Raw genomic sequence first — 20,968 nt, 5'->3', positions numbered from 1 at the left:
GTAAGTGGAGAAGACATGAATGGGCAATCACCATAGTGAAGGTATGGGCTGCAAATGGGGGAACTCACTTAGATAAGCGACTTTGAAAAATGGCAGATTATTATTATGCATAGCCTGTGAACAAGTATCTTGAAAACATCAAAGCTGGTAAAATGTTCACGTGGTACTGTTGTGAGAATCTATGGAAAGAGGCGGAAGGACAGTGAAACTACCACTAGGCACAAAATGGTAGGATGTCCATGACTTCCACAAAATGTGGGGTTTGGAGGCTTGTCTGCTCTGTGTAATAGGATACATGGTGATCTGTGGCACCTCTGCCAAAAGAGCACAATGCTGGTGTGCACACAAGTGTTTTGGAGCACATTGTTCATCATACATTGTTAAATATGGAGTTCCACAGCAGACCATCTCTATGCATTCGCTTGTTGAGCCAGTGACATCACCAATTACGAAACCAGTGGCCATGGGACCATAGGGATTGAACTGTTGATCAATGGAAATGTGTGACCTCTTGGGTGAATCACACTTTTGCTACACTAGGTTACTCGTCATCTCCAAAAACACCATCGTCAAAGTGAAAGGTGGATCTAAACATGCCGCAAGCCACGAATGCAAGCTGGTGGGAATAGTATTATGCTATGGGAGACATTATCCTGAGCTAGCATGGGACCTGTGGTAGGAATCAAAGACATGCTGACAGCTGCAAATCACCTTGATCCCTTTATGCTTGATGTCTTCCCTGACGGTGATGCCGTCTTTCAGCAGTACAATTGTCCATTTCTCAGAGCCAGAGCAATGCTACATGGTTTTAGGAGCGTTATAGTGAACTCATGTTGATGTCTCATCAACCAAATTTGCCTGATGTAAGTTCTGTGGAACCCATCTGTGATGTTATCAGCTGCATCACTGTGTACGCAGACCATTGGCCCATTATTAATGCGAATTAGATGACCTGTGAAGAGACATCTAATACCACATATCATCACAAACCTACCAACAAAGTGTTAGATCCCTGATACACAGAATCAGTAATGTATTTCATTCCAAATATGGACAAACAAGCTCTTAAGTATATGGTCATAATACTTTGACTCATCAGTGTATGTGCCTGGTATGAAGAGCACGCCAAATTTGAACACAATTGAAAATTTGTAGGACCATGTTGATCAGGCTGTTTGCACTGTGGATCCTCAACTAAGAAACTTAGTACAGTTGCCAGCAGTGCTGGAGTCTGCATGGCTCTACATTGTTATCAGTACCTTCCAAAACCTCATTGACTCTGTTGCAGCATGTTTCACAGATGGCCACACTTGAAAAGGTGGTTATTCGGGCTTTTGACAGGGTGTAACATTAATGTGACTGTATAGTGTAGTTGACAGAAGAGTAGATATTCCTGACCTACATCTTATAAATGCAGAAATATCCTTTAGCTAAGGTATTATCCATTGCACTGCCACTGCAACAGAATTTTCCAGTTTGTGAGGTATGAGACAGTGTCAGTGAAATAGCCTGCTTTTTGTTGTGGACTGGACAAGAGGTGTTTAATTCACTACATATGCTAGCCCCAGTGGCAGACCCAGAAACATTGTCGTTCATATAAACGTGTGTGTCACTAGCAGCATACTATCGTTACCAACAGATTGACAGAAATTAAGACATAAATATTTCTTTAGATTCCAATAATCTCAGACAACATATATGGGTTCTTTTATTCATAATAGACTCACGCAGTATGAGACAAATGGAGGAGATATGACACAATTCCTTAAAATTACAGTCCCCTTTACTACATCAAGCATTACCAATAACCACAACTAGGAATAGTGCTAATGTGCAGATTACATAAATGTACTGCAGATACTTGGCACATCAGACAAGAGCTGAGACTGGCAGCTGCAGCAAGCATGCCCCAGGCATGCAGCACACTAACTAAAGAATTGAGTGTGGACTTGGTATTGGAGCAGCAAGCATTTTAAACAATTAATAAACCACTCCGAACAGCAGTTGCCTTCTTGCTCATGCAGTGCTTTATTTAGCATGAATGCAAACATTGGTTTATTGTAATGCAATCTACCAGCATTGAAGCTGTCTCTAACCAAAATAAAGCATGTTTAAATATCGCTAATGGTCAGGATTGTTTAACTTTATTTATGGTAAGTTTGCAAAGCCTGCCAAGTCAGTTAGTGTTTGTTGAATCTTCAGTTCAGTGTACTCTGCAATCTGTCTGCATTAAAAGCTTGTCAAAATCAATTAAGTAGCTTCGGCAGTAAAGTGAAGATGAAACCAGTACGTAGCATATGTCATTTCATTAATAAGAGTGCTACATTTCTGTTCCTTCATGGAACGCAAAGTAGTGAAGGAAGATCATAAACAATCACCACTGCAACAATGGAGAAAATTTTGTTAAGTAGCTTTCTACTACAAACAGATGCAATGTTTTCTAATATGCCTCAAACAAAATACAAAATTTGAAATTTTTCATCAATATATAAAATTTTGTACTACACTGTTGTACACCATATGAAATTTCAATGACATCAGTAAACAGCTATTATCATTTCAAGTAGACACAAGTCCAACAGTATCGTTATTTAACGCGATAAAAAACAGGTTTACCACTACTGTCACTAGCCGACAACTGTATAACTTATTCTAACAAGAAAAGAATACCACTCAGGCTTATGCTCAGAGCAAAAGCCAGTCAAAAGCAAGTGATAAAAAGTATCCAGTACTTTAAGGTGTAATGTGGTATAAGATATTCATTTTCTCAATTTGGAGGAACTATGTGAAGACCTTTGAGATCTACCTTGGATGTTCCAATGATTTCAAAGCCCATATTACATTTAAACCAACAGCAAATACTCAGCCTTTTGGAATAGTTTTTGTACTAATTTCCCTTCAACCAATAGTAGAAAAGGAGTCAAAGTAACTCCAGAATCTCTGTGTTGTCAAATCCGTAAATGTGAGCAAATGGGCCACACATATCATATGCACAACAAATAAAGGGAAGTATTGTGGCTTTGTGCACATTTTAATACTGTAATCAATGAATAGTTCTTAGTACAGGCTTATCTCATTATGTAGGCAGAAGGTAGCCTAGCAAGGTGATTTCTGTAATGTAATGAAAGGCTTCAAGAAAGGTGAATTCTAGTCCACGATAAGTGTTACATTGCAATTTGGCCCACTGTCATCTGCAGAGCTATAGTCCATATACCTGGATGCAGTGAAATTATGTAAGGGAAGGGAGGAAATCTTTGATCTTGCATTAGAAAAAAAAGTCACAGACTGAGAGCAGCTCTATGGTTTAATGTTGATTAGTAAAAATAATTACAACTACTGATGGCCTTGGGAGAGCCAGTCCTGACAAAACTCTACCATCTGGTGAGCAAGATGTATGAGACAGGCGAAATACCCTCACACTTCAAGAAGAATATAATAATTCGAATCCCAGAGAAAGCACATGTTGACAGATGTGAAAATTACCGAACTATCAGTTTAATAATTCACAGCTGCAAAATACTAATGCGAATTCTTTACAGATGAATGGAAAAACAGGTAGAAGCCGACCTCGGAGAAGATCAGTTTGGATTCTGCAGAAATGTTGGAACACGTGAGGCAATACTGACCCTATGACTTATCTTAGAAGCTAGATTAAGGAAAGGCAAACTTATGTTTCTAGCATTTGTAGACTTAGAGACAGCTTTTGACAATGTTGACTGGAATACTCTCTTTCATATTGTAAAGGTGGAAGGGGTAAAATACAGGGAGCGAAAGGCTATTTACAATTTGTACAGAAACCAGATGGCAGTTATATGAGTCGAGGGGCATGAAAGGGAAGCAGAGGTTGGGAAGGGAGTGAGACAGGTTTGTAGCCTCTCCCCAATGTTATTCAATCTGTATATTGAGCAAACAGTAAAGAAAACAAAAGAAAAATTCGGAGTAGGTATTAAAGTCCATGGAGAAGAAATAGAAACTTTGAGGTTCACCGATGACATTGTAATTCTGTCAGAGACAGCAAAGGACTTGGAAGAGCAGTTGAATGGAATGGACAGTGTCTTGAAAGGAGGATATAACATGAACATCAACAAAATAAAAACGAGGATCATGGAATGTAGTCGAATTGAGTTGGGTGATGCTGAGGGAATTAGATTAGGAAATGAGACACTTAAAGTAGTAAAGCAGTTTTGCTATTTGGGGAGGAAAATAACTGATTATGGTTGAAGCAGAGAGGATATAAAATGTAGACTGGCAATGGCAAGGAAAGCGTTTCTGAAGAAGATAAATTTGTTAACATCGAGTATAGATTTAAGTGTCAGGAAGTTGTTTCTGAAAGTATTTGTATGGAGTGTAGCCATGTATGGAAGTGAAACATGGACAACAATAGTTTGGACAAGAAGAGAATAGAAGATTTCGAAATGTGGTGCTATAGAAGAATGCTGAAGATTAGATGGGTAGATCACATAACTAATGAGGAGGTATTGAATAGAATTGGGGAGAGGAGGAGTTTGTGGCACAAATTGACAAGAAGAAGGGACCAGTTGGTAGGACATGTTCTGAGGCATCAGGGGATCACAAATTTAGCATTGGAGGGCAGCGTGGAGGGTAAAAATCGTAGAGGGAGACCAAGAGATGAATACACTAAACAGATTCAGAAGGATGTAGGTTGCAGTAAGTACTGGGAGATGAAGAAGCTTGCAGAGGATAGAGTGGCATGGAGAGCTGCATCAAACCATTCTCAGGACTGAAGACGACAACAACAACATCAACAGTGAAAATATGCTCCACAGTGAAAGACTTCTCTCAGTATTGAAAGACATGTACACTGTGGACACACAAATCTCATAAGCACATGGCTTTTATGTACAAGGGGTGTTTTACCAGTTTGCAGATTGGCTTTTTGGTTTTTGTTTTAGCATTTGTGTCTTCATAAGCGGATTGTGTCAGGTACTAAAAGACGATTTACTGTCCAAAGTAGCAGTGTATATGGGTGATATCCTGACTGCAAGTCTCATTTGGAAAGAGCACAGTCAGTCTACCAAGGAAGCCTTTTAGAAGCAGTAAAGCAAAGAGGCATGAGATTATATTTAAAAATGTACAAAATTTTTCAGTAAGGTTTGAAAGGTTAGTCATAAATGGACTAGTAATTGTGAAAGATAATTTGAAGTTGCATCCTGTATCTACTTCATGTGGAACATTACAGATCTCTGTCAAGGACAAATTGTTGATGTCTGCTCAGCTGATGTTTTTATGACTTTGAGCTCTAATCTATTAGAGGCATGTAATTTTATCTGTATCTGGTGTGATCACATATCTCAAATTAATGATAAATCTTTACCTGCTAAGCACAATAGTGGAGGAAAATCTGAGCACCGTAATAAAAACAGGCCATAAATTATGATTCTTATCAATAACAAGATAACAAGTAAAATATAAGAGAGATCAAAATTTATCTACAGAGCAGGTTGTGCAATATGGATTTATGATGGGAAATATTTGCAAAATTATTGTGGTGTTTCTGCCAGCACACAGGTCCTACTCTAGTGGCATATGGAAGAATTTAATTTTATTCAATGAATCTGACACTTGAGACATTAGGAACTGATAACATACAAAGAACACTAGTGAGTGTGCCCACTATAAACTGTGTTCTTCTTCTTCTGAAGCATGGTGGAGGATCTGTGATGGTTGTCGTTAATGTTGTTGTTGTGGTCTTCAGTCCTGATACTGGTTTGATGCAGCTCTCCATGCTGCTCTATCCTGTGCAAGCTTCTTCATCTCCCAGTACCTACTGCAACCTACATCCTTCTGTATCTGTTTAGTGTATTCATCTCTTGGTCTCCCTCTACACTTTCTACCCTCCACACTGCCCTCCAATACCAAATTGGTGATTCCTTGATGCCTCAGAACATGTCCTACCAACCGATCCCTTCATCTAGTCAAGTTGTGTGACAAACTTCTCTTCTCCCCAATCCTATTCAATACCTCCTCATTAGTTATGTGATCTACCCATCTAATCTTCAGCATTCTTCTGTAGCACCACATTTCAAAAGCCTGGTATGAGTATGCTATGTTAAATTACTTGAGCAATAAAAAATAAAAATAAGAGTTCAAAAAGTATCAGAAATACTATGTAGACCTCCTAATTTTGGAAAAACAGAAATATTTTGAAATTGCCATTCAGAACTCAATTAATATCTCCGAAACATCATGGTCACTAGTAAATAGAGAAATAGGTAAATCTAGGAAACATGCAACAACTTGCTGATAAATGGCACAATAGAAACTGATCAGAATAAAATAGCATATCTATTTAACAATTACTTTGCTTCTTTTGGCTCAAGCATAAACAATCATGTTAAAAATCATAAATACAAATTCAGAGGAACATCAGTGTCAGGAAGTATATTTTTGACACCAACAGGTAAAGAAAAATTAATTAAGATGGTGATTAACTTAAAGAATTCCCATGCAGCAGGCTATGATGGTCTTAGTCTGGACACTCTTAAGAAATGTATACATGAAATTGCATCACCTTTATCCACAGTTATCAACTCTCATATGGAAGATGGTCTATTTCCAGATGAATTGAAAATTGCTCGAGTTGTTCCTATTTTTAAAAAAGGAAACAGAAATTGAGTAGAAAACTTTTGACCCATTTCTGAATATCCAAAATCTTTGAGAAAGTAATATACATAAGAATCTGGAACTTCCTGGTATGCAAAAAAGTGATTTCTCAGGGGCAGTATGGGTTTGTCAAGGGATCATCCACCATTACAGCAGCATCCAACTGAATCAAAGATGTCACTCAAGCAATAGATAACATAGAACATGTATGTGGCATCTTTCTAGACTCACAAAAAGCATTTGACTGTGTTGATACGACCATATTGCAGGAAAAACTGTGGAACTATGTCATTCAAGGCACAGCTCATAATTTGGTGAGGTCCTACTTGACAAATAGGAAGCAGTTTGTGTCTTTACGTTCCTAAACACAATACTGGAAGAAAACTGAGTATACATTACCAACAGAAGGGAAACAATTAGGATTTTCATGTTTAAAGGAGGTACATGGCTACAAGAGACTACTTGGCTTAAAATCTCTCTAGAGACTAAGCCCCATCTATACACAAAGAGTGTCAGTATGCAGGTACAGAAAAAACTGCCTTCTTACCATTTGGTACCATGATGCAGGATCTGACATGGTTAGGGAAAAAATTAAGTCTTCTATGTGTCTTTGATTACGAAAGACCACAAAGCATCTCCTAAATTATCTGGAACAATTAAAAATTTTTAATAAATATTGAAAAGGAAAAAAAAACTGCTCAAAGATCTATGAACTGAATCTAATTAAATATAATCCTCCTAATTTTAATTAGACCCCAATATGGAAGAGCTTGCAGCTGGTTTTCACCAATGTGGGCAACACCAGTACAAGATTCAGCTTGTGCTCCCATTATTTCCACTGGAAAACCTCACCGGTAGTGGTTTGAAGAAAAGAAAGAAAAGTCCTTTGGCATATATAAATTAAGTGTAATGATCAGCCTTTAGCAGTTACAAAGACACAAATCATAGTCCAGTGTCCAATGAAAATGTGTAATGGTGTCTGATGAATTTGTTTGTGCATTGTTTTCAATACTAATAGCAGTTTACACCAAGATAACAGCAGTAAGTGTTCATCTTATGGGCTGCCACCTCCTAATTATGGTGAGCAAGAGGAGTCTGGTTTGTCAGTGACATGCTAATATGTATTAAATCACAAATATTAATGTAGTTAATATCAAGAAGAGGTTTACAAGTTCCTGTATTGAAGGCATGAGTACTTAGCAATGACAACTAAACTGGCACAGACGAGAATCAATGAACAAAACCAAAGTTTGAAACCACTAATCACAGCAACAATCCATAGAATATTTTATTTAAATTCCATAGTGGACATGAGTTGACATTAATAGTAGAAGACTGGTGAGTACTTCACATGAGCATAGCAACAAGCTTATGGTTACTGTTCAATTTGGGTGTCATATGTTGGTGTCAGTGGATGCCTGTAATATGAAGTTGGCTGATCGAGCCATGGTGGTTTCATGGCCTGAGGTGCCCTCTTGTTGTTAGTTACCTCCAGGTCTAGTGGCAGCTGTGATACAGCATTATTGTCTATAACGTTACCTGACATGAAAACCCTCACCCAAACGGAAATCAAATAGGCCCAGAATCAACTTGACTGATAGTGACTCCGGCAGATTATTAATGTGCTAAGTATTTGGATGTTCAGTGTTGGAGCACTGTTCTGACAGTCTGTGTTTATAGGCATGGAGATATCAGAGTAGTTAGACCAGTAATTGGCAGAACCTGCCAATAGACCACTCTCCACTGGATCTCCCTAAAAGAATCTTTCTGAGAAATACTGTTTTACTTGAAGGTGCCACCTGTATGGGGTGCTGTCCTTGGTTGTGGTGAAGCTGTTGGTCCAGTATCACATATCATCTGTGATGTCTGGTGAAATTTTTCATGGGATACTATTTGATGGTGTTGTTGTTCTTCATTTGTTAGTGGTTTGTTGGCAAGACCACCATAGACAGAGATAGTTTTGGTGGTGCCACTGACAACTATCCCAGGGGGCTGCAGTGAACATCATCTGGCAATGGGTGTTCTCTACTGCTACCAGAATCAAGGTCTTTGGGTGCAGGATGGAGATTGCTGAATGTGGAGGAGGTGTAGTAACATTTATGGGTTTCCACCATAAAATATCTCTGTTGGGATTTTCAGGTTATTTGTGTTGTGTGGTATGTGAGTAGGCTTACCTCAAACATGAGCAATTCCTGGCCAGGTTGGATATTTCCTCTGCCCGGGGACTGGGTGTTTGGGTTGTCATTATTTCATCATCATTTGTAACAGTGGTTAGATTGGATGATGTAAAAATTGGACTGTGTAAAAGTTAGGACTTTGTGTGTATGCTGATGACCATGCAGTTGAGTGCCCCACAAACTAAACATCATCATCATCATCATCAAATATGAGAAAATTACTTAGGCCTCAGATTATATGATCTGTAGCAACTGACTGCATGTTGGTGATGTATGGGTAACTAGACACTGTGCCTGCCACCACCAACCATATATACTTTAAAAACAGTTCCAAATTGTCCAGGTGAGTGTGCCAGGGATGACAGATACTGGCCATAATTCAAATTTCCACAGAGATTTGATTTGGAATAACTATGTAACATTCTTCTGGATTCAGTGAGACTATCAACATTCCATTAGCTAATGATAACTGGTGATGCTGCACAAGTTGTGATGCACTCTCGGTGAATGTTTGAGCCACACCTGTTGGGCCCTTTGAATCACTACCACTAGGCTGTGATTCTTGTTAGTAGATAGAGCTACTTTTGTGTCTACTGGAAGTTTGAATAGAGCATTAGAGGTGGTACTGTGGAAGACTATCTTATAAAAAATCTTATGTTCATATGCTTCTAGAAATATAGTCCATCTTTGTTATTGTTCAGCTGTCTGCTTTGGTACCATATTACATGGGACAAATATGGTTATTAATGCTCGATTACAAGGTCCATTAGATGGAAAAACTTGTTGTCATGGAAATAGACATGGTACTTCTGGGTTGTATATACTACTGCCGATGTCTCTGTGCCTAACTGTAATTACATTATACTTCATTGAGTGAATTAGATTCAAATACAATAGTGCTCAAGGCTAGATGCTGGTAAGCCATACATTCAGTGAAATTGAGATATCTGTGTTTTTCATATCTGCTAGAGGGTGGAAAACCACTGGCAGGGTAGTATATGAAGAGGCTAACACACTCTGTTGTTACGTATTGCACTGAGACAAAGTACATAATTTTTTTGCTTTAGTATGGCAAGCCACAGCCAAGATGATGACTCACAGAGGAAACAGTGTGATTTGTTTGCATGAAAAAAATGTACTAAGGACTGATACAGAAGCCAACCATTTTGACAGCGAATCCTCTTGAGATGAGTGTTGTAGATGTAGATTATCGACAAAATCCATGTGATTAGAGGTAAGCAACAACAAAATATAATTATGTGGCATGCTATACTGAAGCATGTGACAATGTGGGTTACCATGACGGTGGAGAAAGCTCTCAATACTAAGAAATTAATGGAATTGTGATCCATGGGACATTTCCAAGATATCTATATGTAGCGTATTAACCATGAACAGTTTTACACTGGTTATGAACATCTCTAGGTGCCTGCTATAGGGGTTATTATGGCTTTCCATTAAATAGCTGTTAAAGTGTTAAATTGATCTAGTAATGTCACAATATAGATGTTAAATTGCACTATTTTTCATTGTAGGTTCATAGGTTGATTCTCTTCATAATTTTTAATTTTTTTCCTTCCACAAAGAGGGAGACTCAGCATTTGTTGTTAGAGAGGTGGCCATCTCACCCGTTAAGGATTGAAGGTGTTGATGATGGCAGCGAATGCCTGAATTGAGAGAAGGGCTACTGACCACAGTTGAAGAGCGTTAAAAATGATATCATTTTACTGAAACAACACCAATTATTAACATTATTAATTAGGAGAGCCAGAACAGAATAATACTGTATTAGTATTGTTATTACTTGCAACATGATTTTTTTCATAAACATGTTATAACACAAATGTTATTTTCCTTTTTAAGAGTGAGAATTACACAATGATGCTATAAAAATGAAATCAGCTGCAAAAGAAATGGGACATCCATGTCCCTGCCATCAGAAATGGATGATGAAGACAGCAGAAGCAGATTTCACAATATTACATGGAGTCTGGGACTTAGAGAATGTTGATACACAAAACAACTACTCCTCTTTGTGTATCTCAAATGGCACCTGCTAAACACTCCTATGAGAAAAAATCGGGTAAGCCTTCCTGGAAGATCACAACTATCTGCACCGTTAAGGTGCAAGGTGAAGATATCAAAATTTGTAAGCCTGTGAATGGAGAGAAATGCTTTTCTCTCCATTCACCGGCTACACAAATTGGGAAGAAGAGTGGAAAATGTTACAAAGAAAGTCAGTAGTATTAAAGAGTTTGTAAAGACATGACTCCCATGAGGTACCGCCTTATCATAGAACTGTCCATGTGGGCGGGAGAGTTTGTGTGCTCCAAGGAAGCTGAGAGCTATATTGGTGGTAGCGTAGCTACAGGCAGGTCAAACCTAGCCGGGCAGGTCTCAGCAGAGGAGCCAGACAAAGTGTGCCTCACAATGACCTGTCTTATATCCTATATCCAATATATCCTATTCCCTACCCTCTCCTCAGTTACCATTCCTTTTCTTTCTCTAATTACCTTAACACACCACTGCCTTGTGGTTAGTCTCGGGAGGGATGAAGGCTAAGGGAGAAAACCCTGAAAGAAAATCTGGAGTGGGCCCCCAAAGGCAGTTGGAAGGCGCACTATGTCCCCTTCCGGCAGCTCCTGAAACCGAAGTGATACCAGACGTATTGGCTTGCCTTTCCTCAAGATATTATCATTTAGGTCGAGAGGGAGACCGTGATGATTGGGCAACTCACGAGTCTTCATATTTATCGCTCAGGCTTGTAGCATCCTGGAGAGGACACTTCAGTGCTGTCCAAGAACTTCGGCACAACACGGGAAGAGGCAGTTACCGGTTATAAGCTCTGTCTGATTGGCGTAAGACTCGAGTGCCAGGGGCCACTTACGACGGTGGGAGACATCATTGCGTCTCATTGGACAGCTACCATCCACCTCAAGCTGGGCAGCCCCCAGACAATTAGGTGCTGTCCCGCCACCATCCGCCTGCTTCACGGGGTGTGTGGAGCTTAGAAGTAATCTTTGACAAGCGGGTTGGTATAGTACATCTACCAACAACAAAAATGAAATAATAAAGAAATCACTATTTCGTATTGCCACCTGGAATGTTAGGACAATGTGTCCAAGGTACATTGATGATGCCGAAGAGGTTGATTTCATCCGTAAGACTGCCGTAATTGACAGAGAGCTCCATCATTTGACTGTTGACATCGCAGGACTGCAGGAGACGCGGCTTCCAGGACGTGGGCTCTATCAGGGAGGATAATTACACATTCTTCTGGCACGGGAAGTCTCAAGATGAGCCAAGACTTCATGATGTAGGAATTGCTGTTAAAAACACCCTCCTGGATTGTACTGTGCCACCATCCGGTGGAACAGAGAGAATTATTGCTTTGAAAATATGCTCCTCAAGTGGCACTGTCAACATCCTAAATGTGTACACTCCCACCTTATCATCCAGCATGGAAGAGAAGGATCTGTTTTATTATTTACACAGCGACAGAATAGCCAAGGTACCTAGCACCGAGACACTATGTATTCTAGGGGACTTTAATGCTAGAGTTGGATCAGATATTGACATATGGCCAAATTGCCTGGAACATCATGGGGTGGGAAAAATTAATGAAAATGGCCAGAGACTGCTTGAAGTTTGCTGCTTTTGTGACCTCTGTATTACAAACCCATATTTCCAGCTTAAGGATCAGCACAAGGTGTCTTGGAGTCACCCGCACTCCCATCACTGGCTTCAACTTGACTTAGTCATAGCTAGGCGTACTGGTCTCAAAAATGTGATACTGACACGAAGTTATCATAGTGCTGACTGCAACACTGACCATGCCCTGGTGGCATGCACATTGAGGCTCACTCCTAAGAAATGTCACCATGCTAAACCGAGAGGTCATCCCCGTACCAACGCACATCATGTTCACGACACACAAAGAAAGCAGGATTTTGCCAGTAATTTTGAAAGTGCTTTCCCAGGAAACGTGCAAGCAGAAAGGAATGTTGATAAGAAATGGGCAAAACTCTCAGGTGCAATCTACAAATCAGCAGTATTGGCCTATGGAATAAAAGGAAAAAGAAATAAGGTCTGGTACGAGCAAAATTTGGAAGAAATGGAACCAGTCACTGAGGCTAAACGGAAAGCCCTGCTTGCTTACAAAAGAAACCCAAAAGAAAGAACTCGAGATCACCTATGAGAAGCAAAGAATAGGGCACAGAAAACATCCAGGAGATGTGCAAATAACTACTGGCTGAATTTATGTACAGGTATACAGAAAGCGGCCAATTTTGGGGATACTAAGGCAATGTATGATGGTATTAAGAAAGCAATTGGACCAACTGTCAGAAAAACAGTTCCTCTGAAGTCCAAGACAAGTGAAGTCATTACTGATGAAGGCAAAAAAATGGAATGCTGGGTTGAATTCTACCTCGAGTTGCATGGAGCCTAGAATGAAGTTAGCAAGGATGCATGTGATGCCATCAAACAAATGCCAGTTATGGCGGAACTAGATGCAATGCCTACTATGGAATAACTTAGTAGAGAAATAAATTCTCTTGCTAACGGAAAGGCCCAGTTGTAGATGGGGTCCCTGCAGAGGTTATTAAGTATAACAAGTCTGTTCTTCTCAAACATTTATATTCACTTATTACAACCAGCTGGGAAGAAGGTTATGTCCCGATGAGTATGCGGAATTCGAGGATAGTTACTCTATATAAACAGAAAGGGAACAGAAACAACTCTAACAATGACCGAGGCATTTCATTACTAAGTGTAGCCGGGAAAGCTTATGCAAGAGTCATCCTAATGCGATTACAAATCTTAGCTTCCAGAATCTATCCAGAACCTCAGTCTGGCTTCAGGCCCAGCCGATCAACCGTAGATATGATCTTCTCCTTAAGACAGCTACAAGAGAATGTCATGAGAAGCAGAGGCCACTTTATATTGCTTTCATTGACCTTGTTAAAGCATTTGATTTAGTGAGCAGAAATGGGCTTTTCAAACTGTTGCAGAAGATTGGATGCCCACCTAAACTACTACAGATAATTGTCTCTTTCCATGAGAAAACACAAGCAACAATCTGCTTCAACGGTAAAACAGCAGAAGCATTCCCTGTTAATAGCGGTGAGAAACAGGGGTGTGTGTTAGCTCCCATATTATTTGTGATTTTCTTTTCCCTTCTGCTCAGATTTGCCTTTGAAGACTGTGAGGAGGCAGTGTATCTACATACAACACCTGATGGAAATCTTTTCAACATCGCTCGCCTCAAGGCCAAGACCATAGTAAATACAGTTGTTATCTGTGAGTTGTTATATGTGTACGATGCAGCTCTAGTATCGAACACAGAAGATGAGCTGCAGTATATAATCAACAAATTATCAAATGCCTTTGAAAAATTTGGTCTAATCATCAACCTTCAAAAGACTAAGATCATGGCGCAGAGCACTACCAACCTTCCATCAATCAGAATTGATGGCAATCCTCTGCAGGTAGTTGATGACTTTACCTACTTGGGATCCACAATATGTAGCTACTTGTCCATGGACACTGAAATTACTAACAGAACCGCAAAGGCATTACCTGTCATGGCTAGATTGAAAAACAGAGAATGGAACAATGGACTGCTTACCACAAAAACTAAATTAAAAGTCTACAACGCTTGTGTTATAACCACCCTTCTCTATAGCTGTGAGACATGATCAACTCTTTCTAGGCATGAATCTCGACTCAACAGCTTCCATCTTCACTGTCTCTGGAAGATCTCTTGGAGAGATAGAGTACCCAATACCGAAGTCTTTCATCATGCAAGCACAACCAACATCTTTGCACTCCTGAGTCATCGACGTCTACGATAGTTGGGACACATCAGGTGCATGGATCCTGAATGGATACCGAAACAACTACTGTGCGGAGAACTTTAGGAGGGTGTGAGGCCAGTGGGATGACCGCATCTTCGTTTCAAGAATGTCTGCAAGAGAGACCTGACCAAGACCAGAATCAATCCAAGTCACTGGAAAGCATTGCAGATGACCATGTCAAGTGGCGAGAAACTGTGCGCAATGACGTCAAGCTCTCAGAGGACAAACGCACACAGGAACAAATCGGTAAAAGAAGAAAATGAAGAGACAGAATGGCTTCTGTTCGAAGTCCCTCAAATTTCAAATGTCCAAACTGCAGTAGGGACTGCCACTCTCGAGTGGGACTTTTTAGCCACAGCAGACACTGCAGACTCTGAACCGAGCAAGCTACACCATCATCCCTCAAGGATGGACGGATGCCATTATGTAAAGACAGACCAGAGGTGGCACCATAAAAAGTGTCAGAAATATCCACCTGAAGTGACAGAAGGAGTTCACAAGCACATTCAAAGCATTCTGACCTACCCAGGTCACTAAAGCCATTATGAGAATCCCTAAAAGGTTTATCTTGATTGGAAGATGACAATCAGTACTTTATACTGGAATCACTTTGTACCCTACTGTGAGGGATAAAAACAGCCATTATTAGAGAGGTTAAGTAGAAACCGATTCAATATTGTGATCATCTCAACTGGTTTGTAGGAGTGCTCTTTACAAATGAAAACTACAGGTGTACAACATGTATAAATATGACTGTGAAGCAGGCACTAGACTCATGTACATGTGGACTGAGCATGTTGCAAGAACCAGCAGTGATACGTTATGGAGCTATATATTTAAATTTCTATAGCCAAACAGCAGTGCTTCCAAAATAATATACTATTCAGGCAACTGTGCTGGACAAAAGGAGAATTGGACTCTTATGTGCATGTCATCATCACTACTATGTAAAGACATATGCAAAGAAACTAAAAACAGGTTTTGATTCCTGGTCACACACAACTCCTGTGATATAGAAATTTTGCGACCATTGAGTAATACTGAAGAAGACATGCAAGCCATGTTTTCTCGCCCACTGAGTGGTTTGATATTGCCAAGAAAAACAGAGCAGAAAAGAAATTAGCCATGACAGTTATAACACATGATGATTATCTAGAGTTCAGCAAAATTCCTCATCAGCACATAACATTAACAAATACAGCAAGAAACAGACAGTATATTATTGTAACTAATCAGAAGTTACTGTATTCAAATTTTTGGTCTCAGATCCTGATTCAGTTTTCCTGAAACACACTGTTCAAAGAGACTTCCGTGACATTAATGTTGAGAAGCATAGATGTCCAATATAGATTTCACAGATTATGACCAGATTATTGTAGGCCTATTCTTATGCAGCATGGGAAATTGTCTATCATCATGGACCTGCTTCCCTATATACCTGTAGTGCATCACAGATATTATTTATCCCTTACTCAGTACAAAGCCACAGAACAGGTTATTCAATCAACATTAACTGATGGCTGTATTTCATATTACACTTAATACCAATTGGTAAAGCCAAATTTTGGCACTGAATCTTTTGTGATACACTATCACAAGCCAGAGAACTGTATCTAGTCCTTACACTTAATATTGTTTTTCATAGTGTGCAGTAGTTAAAAATGTTTTATTTCATGTGAGAAGAACACTGTAACATATGTAGAATCTTACAATATAAGAAATACACCTGTTATGCCCATTACCTGATCTATGAACTTTATGAACATTCAAATGACTGTCCTGCAAAATTAACTTAATATGGCTTACCATTATCTTGCCCTAAGTGCCTCAGTTTGTTGTATGGAATTGTGTGCACTGGTATGAAAGAGCTGTGCATGTTCCATATTGATGTGCACCTCCTTATACTGCCAAGGGCTTTCCACACACATTATATGATCAAAAGTATCCAGACACTCCCAAAAACTTACATAGGTGTGGTGTGCTGCCACCTACTGCCAGGTGCTCCATATCAGCAACCTCAGTAGTCATTACACATCATGAGAGAGCAGAATGGGGTGCTCTGCAGAACTCACGGACTTTGTTCGTGCTTAGGTGATTGGGTGTCACTTGTGTCATACATATCTACATGAGATTTCCACACTCCTTAACATTCCTAGGTCCACTGTTTCCAATGTGATATACCAAGCAAGGGGGCACTGTGATTAACACACTGGACTCACATTTGAGAGGATGATGATTCAATTGCACATCTGACCATTCTGATTTAGGTTTTCCATGATTTCCCTAAATCGCTTCAGGCAAATGACGGGATGATTCCTTTGAAAGGGCATGGCCAACTTCCTTCCCCATCCTTACCTAATCTGATGAGACCGATGACCTTGCAGTTTTGTCTCCTCCCCAAAATTAACCCTCAACCTCCAATCTGATAGTGTAGTGGAAATGTGAAGGGACACATACAGCACAAAGGCATACAGTCCTACCTTGTCTGTTGATTGGCAGAGACCGCTGACAGTTGAAGAGGGCCGTAATGTGTAATAATCAGACTTCTATCGAGACCATCAAACAGGAGTTCCAAACTGCATCAGGATCCACTGCAAGTACTATGACAATTACAAGGGTGGTGAGAAAATTTGGATTTCATGGTCGAGCGGCTGCTCATAAGCCACACATCACACAGGTAAATGCCAAACGACACCTCGCTTGATGTAAGGAGTGTAAACATTGGACGATGGAACAGTGGAAAAACGTTGTGTGGACTGACAAATCATGGTACACAATGTGGTGATCCGATGGCAGGATGTGGGTATGGTGAATGCCTGATGAATGTCACCTGCCAGCGTGTGAAGTGTCAACAGTAAAATTCAGAGGTGATGGTGTTACGGACGGTGTGGCCATGTTTTTGATGGAGGGGGCTTGCACCCCTTGTTGTTTTGCAATGCATCATCACAGCACACACCTACATTGACGTTTTAAGTACCTTCTTGCTTCCCACTGTTGAAGAGCAATGTGGGGATGGCAGCTGAATCTTTCAACACGATCGAGCACCTGTTCTTAATGCGTGGCCTGTGGCAGAGTGGTTATATGACAATAACATCCCTATAATGGACTGGCCTGAACAGAGTCCTGACCTGAATCCTATAGAACACCTTTGGGATGTCTTGGAATGCTGACTTTGTGCAAGGCCTCACTGACCGACATCGATACATCTCCTCAGTGCAGCACTCCATGAAGAATGGGCTGCCATTCCACAAAAAACCCTTCAGCACCTGACTGAATGTATACCTGTGAGAATGTAAGCTGTCAGCAAGGCTAAAGGTGGGCCAACACCATATTGAATTCCAGCATTATTGACAGAGGGCACCACGAACTTGAAAATCATTTTCAGCCAGGTGTCTGGATACTTTTGATCACATAGTGTATGTAGTTTGCCAAACATAGAGCCAAGTGAAACTTGCTCGTGACTGTTAAGAACGCTTGCTTCTTTGAATAAGACCACCCAAATTGTATGGTTTATATATTAATAAATAAAGAGGCCTCAATCTCTTCACAGCTCTGGAGATAAAGTTTGCATTTCCTAATAATGTAATACTGGTGAGGTAAGGAAGGGCAACAATCGCTGATAAATGTTGCTTAGATGGTGCAATGCTAATTTCAAAACATACATGCCTTAAATATGTGACTTATTTTAGTATGGAGCTGCTTTTGTTGGGCCAGCACTTTATTCATGCACACTGGAGGCAGGACAGGATCATGCTGCCATTTATTTGAAATATTGCTAATGCATTTGTGATAGTATGACTGAAGGGTGTGTTAAATATTATTATTCATTTGTTGGTCTCTTATCCAATGGTGACTGTAAATATTTAATTTTGGGATACAATTTTTAAAAACATTGTTCTCTTGCTCATATTGACAGAAAATCTTCTGAACTAGTTATTGAGTGTGTTTATATTACTGACTATGAATTTATAGTTGCCTTAAAGTCTCTACAAAGCATTTCAGATCCCTTGGATCACTTAACTGTCATCAGTTCCATGTCCCACACAAGTATCTAATTATTGTAATTATTGCTTAATTTTGTCCTTGAGCATGAGCTATATGCTATCTGTCTTCTCTGTATAATGTCCATAAAGTCATATGTGTCCACAGAGATGCAGGAGAGGACACAAAAGAGGGGCACTTGCTCTCACCCCCCCCCCCCCCCACCACCACCCCCAGATCTGGAATACAGATTTTTAATTCCCTAATGAATACTCTGAAATTCTTGCTCTTCCCCCCCCCCCCCCCCCCCACAGATCTGGAATACAGATTTTTAATTCCCTACTGAATTCTCTGAAATTCGCACGATTTCACTAAAACTCTCATTTAACCAGTTGTAGCATTATGTGGCTGGTCATACTGGATAACACTACAGCTTCAACAATTGCTGTATATCTTATGGTTGTTTGGATGTCACTACGTCACAATTTCAGACCATCAGATTAAAAATGTGCCACTTCCATAATAATTATAATAATACAGAGAGGTGTACTTTGAAGACAGTTTGATAGGATGCATATATTTTAAGTATCAAAGTAATCTACCTGGAATAAATGTTGAATGAATGACAAGAAATTATTTGGTATACAATGAATTGTGTGTGTGTGTGTGCGTGCGAGTGTGTGTGTGTGTGTGTGTGTGTATGTGTGTGTGTGTGTGTGTGTGTGTGTGTGTGTGTGTCTGTGTGTGCATGTGTGTTTGTGTGTGTATGTGTGTGTGTTTTTGTGGGTGTGGGTGTGTCATCTATAAATTTATTTTTTGTAGAATAACATGTCTTGAAACTGGCCAACAATTTTATACCAAAAAGAAAATTTTTGTCTTGTCCCCCTACTTCTATGGGTAAATTTTTGCAAATACCCACCCACGCATATTGCTTTTTGGTTTAACTTAATATAATATTCAAAATTGTCAAAAAATACTAGGACTGGTACAAAAAGTGTGGGGAATTCACTGCATGATCTGGCTTAGGTTTCTGTGAAATAAGGCCTGCTGTATCTTTAGTATCTCCATCAGACTGCAATATGAAGCTCATAACTATTCATATGCCCCAAAGATGCTACACATGTGAGACTTCAGACACCACCTCAAATGGTACACTGATCACAACTTGGAAGCAGCAGCCATGGTTGTGGTATGTGCATGAAGCAAGTACCTCTACAGTCTGCAACCAGTGTTCACTGAGAATTTATGTTTGCCTTGTCACTGCAGCAGCTATCAGATCATTGCTATGGACTTGTTGTCTCTTGGACTTCACTTCTGTTACTTATTTGTAAGTTTGGTTTTACAACTTGTCTTATTGTGTCATTTTGCTTCAAATGTTCCTATACTAAATCATAGTTTAGACTATGATTGCAGTTCTGCTCTAGCCTTGTCATTGCTTCCATCTGTATGCATTCCTCTGGGATCTCTACTATACATCAGTAAAAAACAAAAATGTTACAACAGTTTAATAAGTGTGTGCCTCTTTCAGTTGGCAAAATCAAAGCCCATAATGGATTCTGCAATCACACTCCTGAAACAACAAAATGCAAGAACTTCAACTGATCCTATAATAGCTGGCAGAACAAGAGGTGCTATAAACACAAGCGAGACAAAAATAAAAAAAAAAAGAACTGTTGAAGTGGCAGCTACAGAAGAACCAACAATAGCAGCAAATGTTCAATCAGATCTTGCAGCAGCAGGGGCAAGCAGTTCATCAAACCCCATCATTCTAGCAATTTCGAGAGTGTCATGATGAATGTTAGGACTAGTACTCATAAACTCAACACATACAGAAATATAGATTAACTACATCTACATCTATACTTCATAAACCACATTATGGTGTGTAGCAGTGGGTACTTTTCGTACCTCTCTATTTCCTCTCATTCCTACACAATTTTTGTAGTTGTGTTTCTATACAAACTGTAAGTTATATAATTGTCTTGGTGTAATAACTCTGCAATACAAATATCAAAGAAAAAAATATGTTTTCCTGTTTTCCTTGGAGTGCACACTGTCAGAAATTCAACAGTAAACCTCTCCGTGATGCACAATGCCTGGCTTGTAGCATTTGCCACTGTACTTTGTCGAGCATCTCTGTAACGCTCTTGCACCAATTAAACAAACTAAGATGATAAAAACTACTTAAGATAGAGCAAACTACTCTCCATGTGAACTTCTATTCTCTTCTATTCATCTAACTTATTAAGATCCTAGACTGATGAGCAGTACTCAAAAATCTGCCAGACAAGTAAAATGTAAGGCACTTCTTTCATGGAAGTATAGTAT

The sequence above is a fragment of the Schistocerca serialis genome, chromosome 3, assembly GCF_023864345.2.
Source record: "Schistocerca serialis cubense isolate TAMUIC-IGC-003099 chromosome 3, iqSchSeri2.2, whole genome shotgun sequence".
NCBI classification, from domain to species: domain Eukaryota; kingdom Metazoa; phylum Arthropoda; class Insecta; order Orthoptera; family Acrididae; genus Schistocerca; species Schistocerca serialis.
The sequence above is the reverse complement of the archived record's forward strand: the minus strand, read 5'-3'. Positions refer to the sequence as shown.